General features: G+C 41.8%; 1 protein-coding gene and 1 long non-coding RNA gene across 4 annotated transcripts in view; one reads left to right on the top strand and one right to left on the bottom strand.

Annotated features, from left to right (window-relative positions):
- The window catches only part of LOC310847392, a 50,674-nt gene extending 49,552 nt beyond the window's left edge, over positions 1–1,122 (bottom strand). Inside the window, exon 1 of the long non-coding RNA XR_014565793.1 lies at positions 1,006–1,122. This is a non-coding gene — a long non-coding RNA (uncharacterized lncRNA). The remainder of the gene's footprint in view (positions 1–1,005) is intronic.
- Positions 1,123–7,772: 6,650 nt separating this feature from the next.
- HMGA1 (high mobility group AT-hook 1) overlaps positions 7,773–13,598 on the top strand; it is a 31,063-nt gene continuing 25,237 nt past the window's right edge. Inside the window, exons 1-2 of one of the 3 annotated variants that reach the window (XM_083745139.1) lie at positions 7,819–8,236; positions 9,016–9,102. The gene's annotated coding sequence lies outside the window, so the exon portion shown is untranslated. Of the gene's footprint in view, positions 8,237–8,664; positions 8,806–9,015; positions 9,103–13,598 lie in introns of those variants that run through there. The other 2 variants (XM_083745143.1, XM_083745138.1) reach the window with 2 other exon arrangements.

Genomic DNA, 13,598 nt, shown 5'->3' with positions numbered 1-13,598 from the left:
GTTGTTTGTATGCATTTGTGTGCATGTACATGTGTGGTATTGGACGTGGGTGGCACTGTGGGTTAAACCACAGAGCCTAGGGCTTGCTGATCAGAAGGTTGGTAGTTCAAATCCCCGCGACGGGGTGAGCTCCCGTGGGTCAGTCCCTGCTCCTGCCAATCTAGCAGTTCAAAAGCACGTCAAAGTGCAAGGAGATAAATAGGTACCACTCTGGCGGGAAGGTAAACGGCGTTTTCATGTGCTGCTCTGGTTCGCCAGAAGTGGCTTAGTCATGCTGGCCACATGACCTGGAAGCTGTACACCGGCTCCCTCGGCCAATAAAGTGAGATGAGTGCCGCAACCCCAGAGTCGGCCACGACTGGTCAGGGGTCCCTTTACCTTTACCTTTACATGTGTGGTATGGGCTTTATGTATGCATGGGGGGATTATGTGGGGGGTTGGCCATCAAGCTAGTGGCAATTGGAGCCCTTTAATCTTTCTTGGGAAGGGGTGGCGTTTGACAGATGCCCATGACTATTTAAGACAAAGATCAGGCACCAGTACAAGCTTTTTATTTTAGTTCTATGAATTTCAGAGTGGAACATTCCTTCTTCAGGAGCTTCAAAAGCTCACAAGTTCTTTAAATTTAGAGACACCTTGTTCTTAAAACCTGAACTTAAGAACCACTTTTGAAAAAGTGGGAAGGCAAAATTTTATTTTCTCCATGTCTATAGGAGAATCTCTACATAGAGCTAAATGAGTCATGTACTAGAAAACTTTGAGACTGTTTTCCTTTTTGTCTTGATTCTTTGTGGTGCTTTTTTAAAATACCGTTTTACCCAGGACTCTTCCCCAGAATTCCACATGGGCCCACAGGCCCTAACACAGTTGACAACCCCTACTCTAAGCCAAATAGAGAACAACTATTTTACAACCCAGAAAAAACATTAAACACCAGAAACAGCTCACTTTAGGAAAGGAAAAGACAGAACCTTGTTGAATATTATTAAACAGATATTGAGCTACAAACCTTTTGGCCAGGTAGTGGTCAGAGTGCTGGACTAGGACCTGGGAAACCAGACTTCAAATCCCCATTCCACCATGAAGCTCATTGGGTGACTTTGGGTGACAGCCTCTCAGCCTAACCAAAATGGGGAGGGAGAAAACCATGTGTGCCACCTTGAATTCTTTGGAGGAATGGTGGGATGTAAATGCAACAAACAATAAATAAATTTCCCCCACATTAAATGGTTGATCTAGAGTGCCTGACCAGAGTTCTTGTAACGGGCTAGAAGCAGAAAGCCCTATGTACCTTCTTAACACTTCCCTTCTTCAAAATCTTGCCATGCTAGTATTAGAATATCTGTGATCAGTTGCATCCACATGCATGTCAAGACATGGAAGAAAAGGACGGCAACACCTGTTCAATCTGAGCTAAGCGGTGCGCTTCCCAGCAACACCTTTAGAAACATTGGTCTCCTCTTTCCCAGGGGAAATTCCTATCAGGGAGTGCACAGGTGTTCAGAAGCAGAGCATGGCTCCTGAGTAAACAAGCATCTGTGCCAGCAGCAGACCTCAGCAGGATCAGCACCTGGGACCAGGGATTTACCTAGCATGTTTGTGCATGAGGGACTGGGGAGAGAAGAGACAAACAGGAAGATTTTTTTAAGGTGTGGCTCAAGGTTTTTCTAAGAGACATTTCCTCTGCAAATTCTCCCAGCAAGGGAAAGAAAGCCCAGCTCCCTTCCCTTATTTTTGTCCCACGCTGAGGTTAGAGCATTGCGTGCTGGTGTCATAGGAACTCAGTGGCCTTGTTGATACTCAACCGAATATGAGAGAAAGATCACTAGCCTTGATGAACTTGTGGTAGTATTTCCTAAGGCACTAGTTGCCAGGCTTTTTAGGTCAAGGGGCACATAAGACACCCCCCCTAATTTTTGACATTGTTTTTTAGGGGGGAAACCTAGTCTTATACACAGAAAAATATGATGTGTATTTGAGTAAGTTCCATGAGCACTGCCTGGTCAGTGCTCTTCCCCCTTCCCTTGTGCTTGTGCTCTCTCTCTCACTCTCATACACACACACACACACACAGAGAGAGAGAGAGAGAGAGGCAGGCAGGCAGGCAGGCAGGCAGGCAGGCAAAGTTCGCTTTCTCAAGGAATCTGAATGAATCTAACCTTTAAAACCACATAGAGCTCAAAGAGGGAATTGGAAACTACTATTTGTGGGGCAGGGGGTACCACCCTCCCCACCTCACAATTAAGGGAACAATGGGGTGGGGGGGCTCAGAGGTTTTGTGGGTCTGAAGGGAAGCCATCAAGAGCACCATTGTGCACATGGGTGCCATGTTAGTGACCCATGCTCTAGGGGTATGAAGACAGCTTTGTTTTGATGAAACCTGTAAGGCAGATCTGTAAACCAGCGAATTCAGTGAGGCAATTCCCCACCCAACATAGTGTGGCTCTTGCAGAGAACCTGGTAACATTGATGAAAGTCAGGTTTCCTAAAGAGTTGGTATTTAATTTGGATATCTAACTGCTTTCCATGCACTTTTCATTGTCTGCCTTGTTTAATGGTAACTGATATGGCCAGCCACATACTTGCAATCCAAACATCAACCCAGATTCAGTCATGCCCAAGTGGAAGTGATTGTGTGAATACTTTGTTATGGGCAAGAAGTAACGCTCAAGAAATGTATGAGCTGCTCCTTATGTGTAACCATTTGTGGGGCCTGCCCTAAATTCTAATCATAGGCCTTCATGATGTGAAAGACAGTGCATCTCCACACGACTCATCAAATTCTTGCACCAGAAAAATTCAAGATAATTAAGGTTGCTCCCTCTTTTCCTGATACTAGCTCTGTACCTTGAGCAGCTTCGTACAGGAAAACCTTCATATGCTGAATAGCTGTCCATCCTCCAGTTGTTAAAGGCACAGCAGACCTGCCAGGAACAAAGGAGGCAACCCTCAATTCCCATAGCAGTAGACCAGAAACAGTAACATTCAGAATAGTCAAGGGGCATAAACTAACTCTGTTTTGTAATATGCCAAATTCATAGCACAGTAAATTTCCAAAGCAAGGAGTGAAGGAACCACTTTGGTCAAGGCTTCCCATCTCTCATGGACGGTGGACCTACACCTTACAATTTGCCTAACAAAGGTGAAAGTAGCATTTGCTTATTTTGCAAAAGAGATGCAGGGCTTCACCTCTTGTGTTCTTTGACTTCCTAGCGACTCCATAGTGAAATGCTGTTTGTTTATATCTCCAAGGCCAATATCCTTCTCCGGTGCCAACAGAAGCACTTGGCAAGAATCTGCATGCCTTCTGGTCTATGCCTTCTCCTTGCTACCTTCTCATCCCTCATTCCCACTTGATGTCTTCCATCTTCATCTCCTGAGCCCTCTGGCATAGCATCTGCTAGTCTGAATCATGGTTCATTTTACCTAACACAGGGGGGCTTGCCCCATATAACAAGGTGCTACAGTGTTCTTAGCAATGAACAGCAGCAACATTCATTATCTGCCATGCCTGTTAACATCTGCACCAGTATGTGTGCGTGCATGCATGCATGCATTTTTTCCTGCATACCTACAGGGGGAAAGTAGGGAGACCACCTCCTAGTCCGCCCAACCCTACCTCAAATTTGACTCCCAAGCTTCTCTATGCAAAAGTGTGCATTTTACTAAGAAAATGTTAAAGCATACACATATACTTCTCCTTTACTCCGGAACTTTATCTGTGTACTTTTGGTGCTCATGCAGTTCTTTTGCTGATTGTTCAGAGTTCAGGAGCTCTGCTTATAACCAAGATAAAATGTGTGGAATTTGGTCCATATTTTAAGCAAAGGCAGAATTGAGCAAATATCAACAAGACCCACCTTCGGTTTCAGAAATAAGTCTATTGGGGCTTCTAAGAGCATAGGAAGCTGCCTTATACTGAGTCAGGCCATTGGTCCATCTAGTTTGGGATTGTCTATATAGACTGGAAGCTGCTCTAAAAGGTTTCATACAGGAGAATTTTCTGCTGCTGAACTGGGATCCTCTGACCCTGACAAGTGAGTAAAGATAATAACCAAGCAGAGAAAGAGAAAATCACCACTGCCTCATTGTCTCACCTCTGTCTTCCCAACTACTGCTCTGATTCCCTCTTCTCCTACTAAGCCAGTGAGGAAAGGGTGTGTAGGCTTAGTGTTCCATGGATGAGACAGGTGAGCTGGCAGCAAGCTGGTTGGCTACAGAACTTTTGCAGAATGGGGAGCTGGAAGGAAGAGATGTGCAGGACCCCAGCCACCCTAAAAGCTGTCTCCAAATCCCATTGCTGAGCTTGTCATCTCACTCAGCCTCATAATTGCACCTCAGAACTGAATTTATTTTATATTCTGCAACTTTTGAAAGTATTCTTCCGATGGGTGTGCCATAGAATACCATCAGCGTAAGTCTCAAGAAAAGTTTTTATAAGGTTGTTTTGATGGTATTTAACAGAGAGGCATCTCAACCAGATATATAATATGGCAAGCTGTCTATGCCGAGGATGCAAGATGCCCAATGTCTTCACATATTTTCATGAATCATCCTAAAATAAGGAAATTTTGGACAAATAGTACTAAAGAATTTGAAGTAATCAGAGGACATGTTTTACCAATGAACCCATTGATCCTTTTGTTTGCTATATTAAAGATGCAGTACCAGCAGATGATAGACAGATGGTCCTTTACTTACTGAGGGCAGCACATATAACTACTGCTTATTACAGGAATAAAACTTGGCATCCATCCATGGAGAAGTGGTTGACCAAAGTTTGGGATATATCCTGTATGGATAAACTAACTTAATCAGAGTACAAAAGAGTAGACAAAAGCATGACTATTTTGTTGAAAAATTGACTTTTCCAAATCACTGGTGTAACAAAGGATAAGAAAATGCAAATTATTACACTGTGTTGTGAATACTTTGAGCTCTTCAACTATGAATTTAATAAAGTGGGATATTATGGGGGAGGTTTAGCTGACTGGCTTAACTGTATTTTAAATCATTGTTGGTACACTCTTTTAAAAATTAAACAATAAAAAAATTAAACCAACAAAAAAACCATGGCTTCACATCATAGTTTGTTACCAGAAGACAAACTATGGTTAGTCTGCTGGACTGGGTTGAGACGGTCAAACCAAACTGCAGTTACACTTTGGCTAAACCAACCAAAGTATTGTGCACAAACCAGGTGAATCAGAAAAAACACTTAGTGAAAAGGAATGAATATGGATAACTATGAGACCGAGTTATAGATGTATACATGCAATGACACAGCAACTGCCTACTGACATCAGGAAGTCCCCGCCACTATATTCTTTTGGCACTTGTTTAAAACATTTTTGTTTAGGCAAGCCCATTCAGACATGTAGAAGTTATATGTGTTTTTAGCTACTGTTGATTTTAGTCATCTTTTGAATGTAATACTTGTTTTTAACTGTTTTAAATCAAGAATCTTAGTTTCTTTTTTACATTTTTCCAAACCACTTAGAGAGGCTTTTTTTTACAATCAAGTAGAACAGCATGTAAAGTTTGTAGAATAAATAATAAATAATGTCAATCCACACCAATATCTTGAGTACAGAAGTATTTAATTGAATGGCAAGATACGACTGACATCACAAGAAACAAACTGTGGTCATTCTCACTCTCTAAACAAATACAAAGAAGAAAAGAAAATGTTATTAATTGTATCATTAGGGATATTCCTAGTCTAATATTATCACTTAGTCACTAATAACAACAATAAAGATCTGCATGGCCTCAATTAAGCAACTTGGGGAAGAATTTTTTTAAAGGAATTGGATAGGTAGACTAATCTTAAACTGTCAGATTTTGGAAGAATATTGACCATTAAAATGATTTATTTATTTTTTACAAATGATTATTATCATTGCTGTAAGAAAGACCTGTCAAAGTACGGCAAGGGATGTTTTACACATTTCTTTGAAGGAGGGGAAATGAACACATCAGTTTTAATGTTAAAAGAGAGTTGACCTTGTTGTTCCATATACACTTTTATACAAAGTGCAAAACCACAACTGTAAGGTACAACTTTTAAGGCTATAAATTTATAATCAGACTTTCGGCCAGTGTACATGGTACATCCAAGTTGCCCTGTTTAAATCATTCCTCCATCAGATTCATAGCTCTAAAAATCCAATCCCTTCTTAGCAGATTTATTATGCAAGTATAGCAACATAGTATAATATAGTAACACAGGTGAAAAAACACAGATTTGTTTACAATCATTCTGCACAGCACGGGTTATTGTTCTGTGGAGAAATAACTGGTCACATGGAATTGACTTCTCTTAACCTCCAGCTGCTAAAATCACATTAAGAGACTTTAAAAATGCATAAAATACTTTCACAATATTATTTTTCCATGGAAACAATTTCTACTAATACCACTAGAATGAACAAATATAAAAGGAAACAATGCAGAAAAGAAGGTGCACTCATAAAATCACCTAAAGGAATTCTCACCTATTTTCATAGGTTGCAGTCTTAAGTGTATTAAGTGTATCTGGCAGCAAACCATATTAAAACATATGAGGCTTACTTTAAGTACACAGGCATAGGCTTGTGATGTAAATATGATTACCCAGTCCTAATTACGCTTACTCAGAAGCAATCCCATTGATTTCAATAAGATTGACTACGGCATGTGTTCCCTTACTAGGAAATAAGTCTAATTCCATTAAGTGGGAATTGCTTTCAAGAACATGGGTAAAGGGCCCAATTCTATGTATGCTCACTTATTTATAAAGCTTGGAAGACGGCCAGCCTATTCACACTAACCTTTATGTGCCACTCCAGTTGAATTCAATGGAACTTATGTGCAAGTAAACAATTTTGGCTCTAGGTGTCATGTTTGTGCCCAGATATAATTTAGGAATAATTCAACCAGCCAGTAAAAGTCTGTTTAAATTTGCGTATCAAGGACTTGGTCCAGCCAAAACTAAGCACTTTTAAGTCCCATGTTTGTTAGCCCCATATAGGATGAAGTTGGCTACTGGTTCCCACTTCCAAATTCCTTATTCACAACAAAGCCGTATCAGAACCTGAATAAGGAACTCAAGTTCATATGCCCCTTCACCCCAATGTAACCTTAATAATTAAATGTACAGCACACTTTCAACCTTCAACAGCCCTGGGCCAAAACTGCAAATTTACAGTTCCCTGAGAAGAAGGATTGATTGTTAAACCACTCTGAGAATTGCAGCTCTGCGAGGGGAACAAGTCTCCTAATGCTTCTCAGCACCCTTAACAAACTACATTTCCCAGGATTCTTTGAGGAAAGCCATGATGACTGTTTAAAGTGGTATGATACTGCTTTAAATGCCTGGTGCAGATGAGGCCTAAGCTTTGGAGAAGACCAAATCATACCCATCCCACGTCATCAAATCATCCTCCACTGGGAATTAGTAGCCTAACTCAGCCTCACTAGGATCCCCTCTTTCTCAATTTGCATGAGAGTAGCTGTTGTTGCTTCTTTAAATAAATAAATAGAAGCCCTAACGCTGGGAGCTTTCTCCTGTTTTAAAAAGTTTTGGAAGCGAATGCCTGCGTATTTCTTGCTCAGCTCATCGAGTGAGGCTGTCGTGATTCTGCCATTGTTTCCCCCCTTTTGTTCTTTACAGTTTGCGGCTCCTGCAGCCACCTTTCTTTCCAGCACTGGCTTCTAACTGGAGCAGTCCTTTTAAATCACCCTTGCTGCTTTCTTTACATTTCCTCCACCCACAGGTGATGATGCAGTCTCCGAGTGGCTCCGCCCCCTCCCCTTTACCCTCTCTCTCTTCTCTCTCTCTCTCTCTCCTCTCTCTCCTCTTCCATTGGAAGGGCTAAGCTCCCCTTAGCCAGCCTGCCCTTATTTAATTTGGAGTGTGATTTTGCTATTTTTAGCTTCTGGATTCTCTCCAGTGAGACTTAGAGGGGTATTTTTTCCCCCTCCCCTTCCTTTTTTCATTTTTTTTAAAAAATTCTGCAAATGATTTTGACCCAGCTTCCTTCCTCTTAGAACAATTTTTTTTATTTATATAAATAAGAGGGGGCCTGTCTGCTCTCGCGCTCTCTCTCTTTATCTCCCCCCCCCCCGTGCGAGTCTCTCTGCCTTCTGCTTCAGATCTGCATTTGCAACCATCAGCAGCCAGAAGGGGGGTTTATTTTAATTTCATCACAACACACAAGGAAAAACACACACAGATTCGCGAATAAGAGCAATTGTAAGTTTCTGATTTCTAAAGGGGGAAAAAGTTTGCGTTTATTTTATTAGCATTTGCAAAATTTATAACTGCGTTTTGCAAAGTCATTTTTAATTTACAAAAAAAATATGAAAAATGTGTGTGCTCGGAATTTGCAATAGGAAGCAAGTAAGGCATGCGGAATAATGCACCCTCCTGCCTTTTATTCTCATCGTGCATTGCGAGTGGAGGAGGGATATGTAAGTAGTGGGGGGATTCTTGGCAAAGCTTGCTGGGTTGGGAGAGGCAAAGTGGCCTTGTCTTTTTGAGATGGCGGGGTGCGATTCTGCGAAGCACTCCTGCCTTTAATACGAAATCCCAGGGCACTTGGTTCTCTTTTCTTTCGGGGGTGGGCGGCTTGACGCGGGTCTCGGTGTGATGGATGGGATTTCTCCCGCCTCCCCTGCCCCCCCACCCCGGCTCAGTGCGGAAAGAGAGGAGGTGAAGGTTGGAAATGCTTTGCCTGGAAGGTTGCGCTCGGCTCCGGGTTGTCTCTCCCAACTTGCTCGCTTCTGCAAGGCTCCGCTCCGCTGTGGCGGCTGGTGTTTCAGGTTGCCCTGCCCCCCTCCTCTTTCTCGCACGCGGGGCTCTTTCGTTTTCAAATCGCGCGACACTACTTTCCTCCACTTAATAATTTTTCTTTCTTTTCTTGCAATATATTTCTTCCAATAGACATGCAGATCTGGAAATTGTGTGTGTGTGCAAATAGCAGGTAGTGCATTGAGCTAACTAGAAACACCCCCTTCCGCTCTTGTTTAAAGGGGCAGATCCCAAGCTATTCCTTTCCATTTAAAGAGAATCGGGATGATAATCAGAGCGGCAACATTGCAAGTGTCAAAAAACGGCTGGTAGGTTTGATTACGCTTTCTGCTTGGTGGAGTTGCTTCTCTCTCTTTTATAAAAAAAGGCGTTGTGCTGTATAGCCTATATAGTTTCCTGGCTTGCATTCCTGAGCAACTGGTTTGCTATTGTTGGGTTTCCACGCTTCTCCTGCCCATGAAATGTGTGTGACTTCGGTGCAAGGTGGCACCCGTCTCTCTCTCTCTCTTTTAATTGCATGCTTTTGCTGTATCTGCCTATCTTAGTCGGTGGATTGCTCACTTTGGAAATACTGGGGAAAGTAGAATTTTAAAAATGCGGCCAGTATTAAAGCGGTGTGACCGGCCGGCTTAATACTGCTGCTTGGCTAACTCATAGTTCAAGTGAGGTTAAACCGTGGGGTGGGGGCAGTGGAGAGAGAGGAAAGTTCAGCATTGCATCTAACTCTTGGAGATTTTGTGGGTGCTCCCCCCCCCCAACTACCATTTCACTTTAAGACATGTTTAATATCAGAAACGAGGGTGGATTAGCCGTAACTGTTGAAGCTCAGCCTCCCTCTCTCCCTTTCCTGCCCTAGAATGCCTCCTGCACAGTTTAAAGGAATTCTTTACCCGATGCTTCCTTTTTGACGAGGGGGACCACCTATGAAATCTAGGCTTCCTGGGGCAGGATTTATGATCTCTGCAGGACGCCTAAAGTCTCGGGTTGTTACCCTTTCTGTATGGCTTCAAACTCCTCCTCACCACTCCTTATCACTTCCTTTTATTGTGCTAGTTTTAAAGCAGAGTAAGTTGCTTTGCTTTCGAAAGCCCACCATCCGGGGCTTCAAAGAATCCCCTTGGAAAACCTCCTGCCCTCCGCAATCAAACAGGCTCTTCAAGTTCTCGGTTTTTGTTGTGTTGTGTGTGTGTTGTAAGAAACGGATCCATCCCTTAGGAGATGTCCCCGGGACGCCACGCTGTTTGGAATCGGGCCAGCCATCTTGGGCTTGAAGAGTTCTGGGTTTAAGCAACCATTTGCCTTTCCAAACTTATTTTGGCTGTTCAGCAGAGAGAAGCAAAGTAGTTAATGGCGCAAGTGAACTATTACCACATCCAGGGGGCGTGGGAACCTGGGAGTGGAATCGGCAGGTTTGTGTGTTGGAAGAACAACAGAGGATTGTTGTTCCTTAGGGTGGCAGGTTGTGGCTGCTGCTGGCATTTTAACTTCCTTTGGAGCGGAGGTGGCTCTCTCTCTGGCCTCCAGGGATGCAGAGATTTGTGGATAAGAGGATGATGTGACCTGGCACTAGCACCTTCTTTGTCTTTTTTTAAAGGGGCAATTTTATAAAAGAAATGTAATCCTAAATTTGGTGGGAGGCATGCTGACAGCAGTCCATGTTGAAAACAGGTCTGTGGTTTGCTTGTGGTCCCAAAGGCAACTCTATTTGTGGGGTGCTGTTAATACAGAATTGGCATATTGGTATTGTAGTGCAGAAATAAATAAATAAATCATTGTACCAAGTCATATAATCATAGATTCAGAAGGGACCACAAGGGGCATCTAGTCCAACCCCCTGCAATGAAGGAATCTTTTGCCCCGCATGGGTCTCAAGACCACATCTCTGATATTAAATGCCCCATGCTATACCAATTCAGCCACCCCAGTCTTACTAATCCTGTTGTTAGTCTATACCCCAAGGACAATTGTGGTTGTTGAGATGCCAAGTGTGATGTAGACCCACTAAGGTAGAAATTAGAGAGCTTACTGTCCTGTTTCTGATAGGAAACAAAGTTCTAGAGGCAACTGCATGATCTAACTTTAAATGAGTCGTTTCTTTCTCTACTAGAGAATTACATATATGAAACAAATCGGAATAGCACTAGCTTTTACAGTTCAACTCAATAACGCTGATTTGAGCGTGTCATACTAGAAATCTGGATAACACTTCTCACTTGCAGTTATTTGTACCAGCTTATTTTAACTAACTGATAATATTGCTAGGCAGTGAAGTTGTAGTTCTATCTGAATCACATGGGCACTAGACAGACATATACACAAACTAATGGATTCTCTGCAAATGAAATTACCATCAGAGTTGCATACCCTCCAACATTTCTCCAATGAAAATAGGGACATCCCATTTCATAATGATAATTATACCATTTGGCTTCTCTAAATCAGCCCCTGGAAAATAGGGACACTTGGAGGGTCTGGAGTTCTTAGTACTTGTGCATATACTTTGATCATTTCAGGAAATTTGTTACTGTGAGCACAAAAGACAAGGCCTTTTCTGTGGTGGTAGCGTGACACTAGAACGCTCTCCCAATTACATTTATTTTTCTGTTGACAAATATGTTATTTGGATTTATAAAATATTTAAAGCCAATTATGATAGTTGTAATAAATATAGTAATGTTCTCATTAAGAACTGACAAAATCTTCAGACCACATACTCCTTACAGGAGAGGTTCACAAAAGACCAGAGTTTATTTTCTTGGATAAACTTCATCACTGTATTTCTATGTCCAGCTTGTATGCCCCATATATCTTGTTACAGTGGTACCTTGGTTCTCAAATGCCTTGGTACTCAAACAACTTGGAACCCAAGCACTGCAAACCCGGAAGTAAGTGTCCCGGTTTGCAAAGTTTTTTTTGGAAGCCAAACATGCTCCATTTTGAGTGTTATGCTTCCAATTTGAGTGCCACACTTCCGTTTTGAGTGTTATGCTGAGATCTGTCTGTTTTTGCTATTTATTTTGCGTATTTGTTTTTGCAGTTTTTTTGTGTGTGACATTGTGGAACCCAGTTCAGCTACTGATTGTGTGACTGCAGTACATTTTTTATTGCTTTGCTTTCATTTTATGGATCAATGGTCTCGTTAGATAGTAAAATTCACGTTAAATTGCTGTTTTGGGGGTTGTTTTTAAAGGTCTGGAACAGATTAATCCATTTTGCATTCTTTTCTATGGGAAAGCGTGCTTTGGTTTTGGAACGCTTTGGTTTTGGAACGGACTTTCAGAACAGATTACGTTTGAGAACCAAGGTACCACTGTAGTTGTCTGGGTTCCCCCCACCCCAATCTCCAATCTGCACTTCTATTCAGAATACATGTAGAGTGTCACGATACTGTAGCTGCATACTTCAGTTTTGTGAGAGTCTCTTATTCTGTACTAGGAAGGGAATCTTTGTGGGCAGTGGATAGAGGATCAGGGCTGAGTGTGAGTTGCAGCAAAAAGAGACCATATTTGCCCAGTCTTCTACAAGAGTTTCCCACTGTGGAGAAACCTATTTTATAGGACCAGCAACATTCTGCACTTACGGCAGCTTAGCCTGCAAGGCTTTTCAAATAGAAGGTGTGCAATCTTCCTCAAAGATGTATTGATGCTTCCAGAATGTGATCTGATGGCAGTGGTTTAGTCTCTGATGAGCAGATCTATTTATCTGCACTGAAACCCATAACACTGCAATGTTCTTGACATATTTGAGTTTCTGAAAGCAAATACTTTAAGTGCAACCCTGAACTAGCTTACTCAAAAGTGTCCCACTAATTTCAGTAGGACTTACTCCATAATAAGGTTTCGTAGAATTGCAGTCATAAAGTGCCTTTTAAATATTTAAAGTTTTAAAAGAGTGTTTATATGAGTCTGTTGCTTTTTGTTAAAAAAAACAAAAACCCCACACACAACAATCTTGAGGATGTTTTTAAACTCATGAGTCACTTCCATAACTGAACATGAGTCAATTTACATATTTGTAAAAAAACTATGTATTCAATGTTTGTGCGTCTGTCAAGGGTAGATTTTTATTTTTAAACATTATTCCTAGAAATATCTACATCCTGCAAGCTGCCAATTCCAAGTCCTGAAATAACACTTAGCAGCCTTGTTAAAAGCCCTTATAATGGGCAGATTAGGATTTTTCTGCAGTTTAAAAATAAATGTAACGTTGGTCAGAAAATGGACCTCTGTCAACGTTTTAGTTTACAAGCTGTGAGGACGGTTTCATTAACATAATCTTAGCCTTAACATAGTTGGAGCCTTTTTATCTGCTTGCTATACACTTAGGAATAAGAGTCAAAATGTAAAAGTTGGGCTTCCATAGACAGCTACAGGTGGAGTTTGGAAAGTCCATACAGCTTTGAATGAATGGCAATACAGTGGTACCTCGGTTTACGAACTTAATCCGTTCCGGAAGTCCGTTCTTAAACCAAAACTGTTCTTAAACCGAGGCACACTTCCCTTAATGAGACCTCCTGCCCGCCGATGCCCTTCCACCGTTCAGATTCCATTTTAGACCGAGGTAAAGTTCTCAAACTGAGACACACTTTCCGGTTTTGCGGAGTTTGTAAACCAAATCGTTCTTAAACTGGACTGTTCTTAAACCGAGGTACCACTGTACAGCTTTACCTGGGTTTGTGAATCCGGTTCAAAAGTTCATAGATTTCATAGTCACATTCTTCAAACCTTCACATGGGGAGAACCCATCTCATGTTGCCCTTGCCGTAGACTAAGCATCAACTGAAGACATAAACTTTGATTTATGT

The sequence above is a fragment of the Podarcis gaigeae genome, assembly GCF_964106915.1.
Source record: "Podarcis gaigeae genome assembly, chromosome: 6".
Taxonomy (NCBI): Eukaryota; Metazoa; Chordata; class Lepidosauria; order Squamata; family Lacertidae; genus Podarcis; species Podarcis gaigeae.
This window is presented reverse-complemented; position numbering and strand designations above follow the sequence as displayed.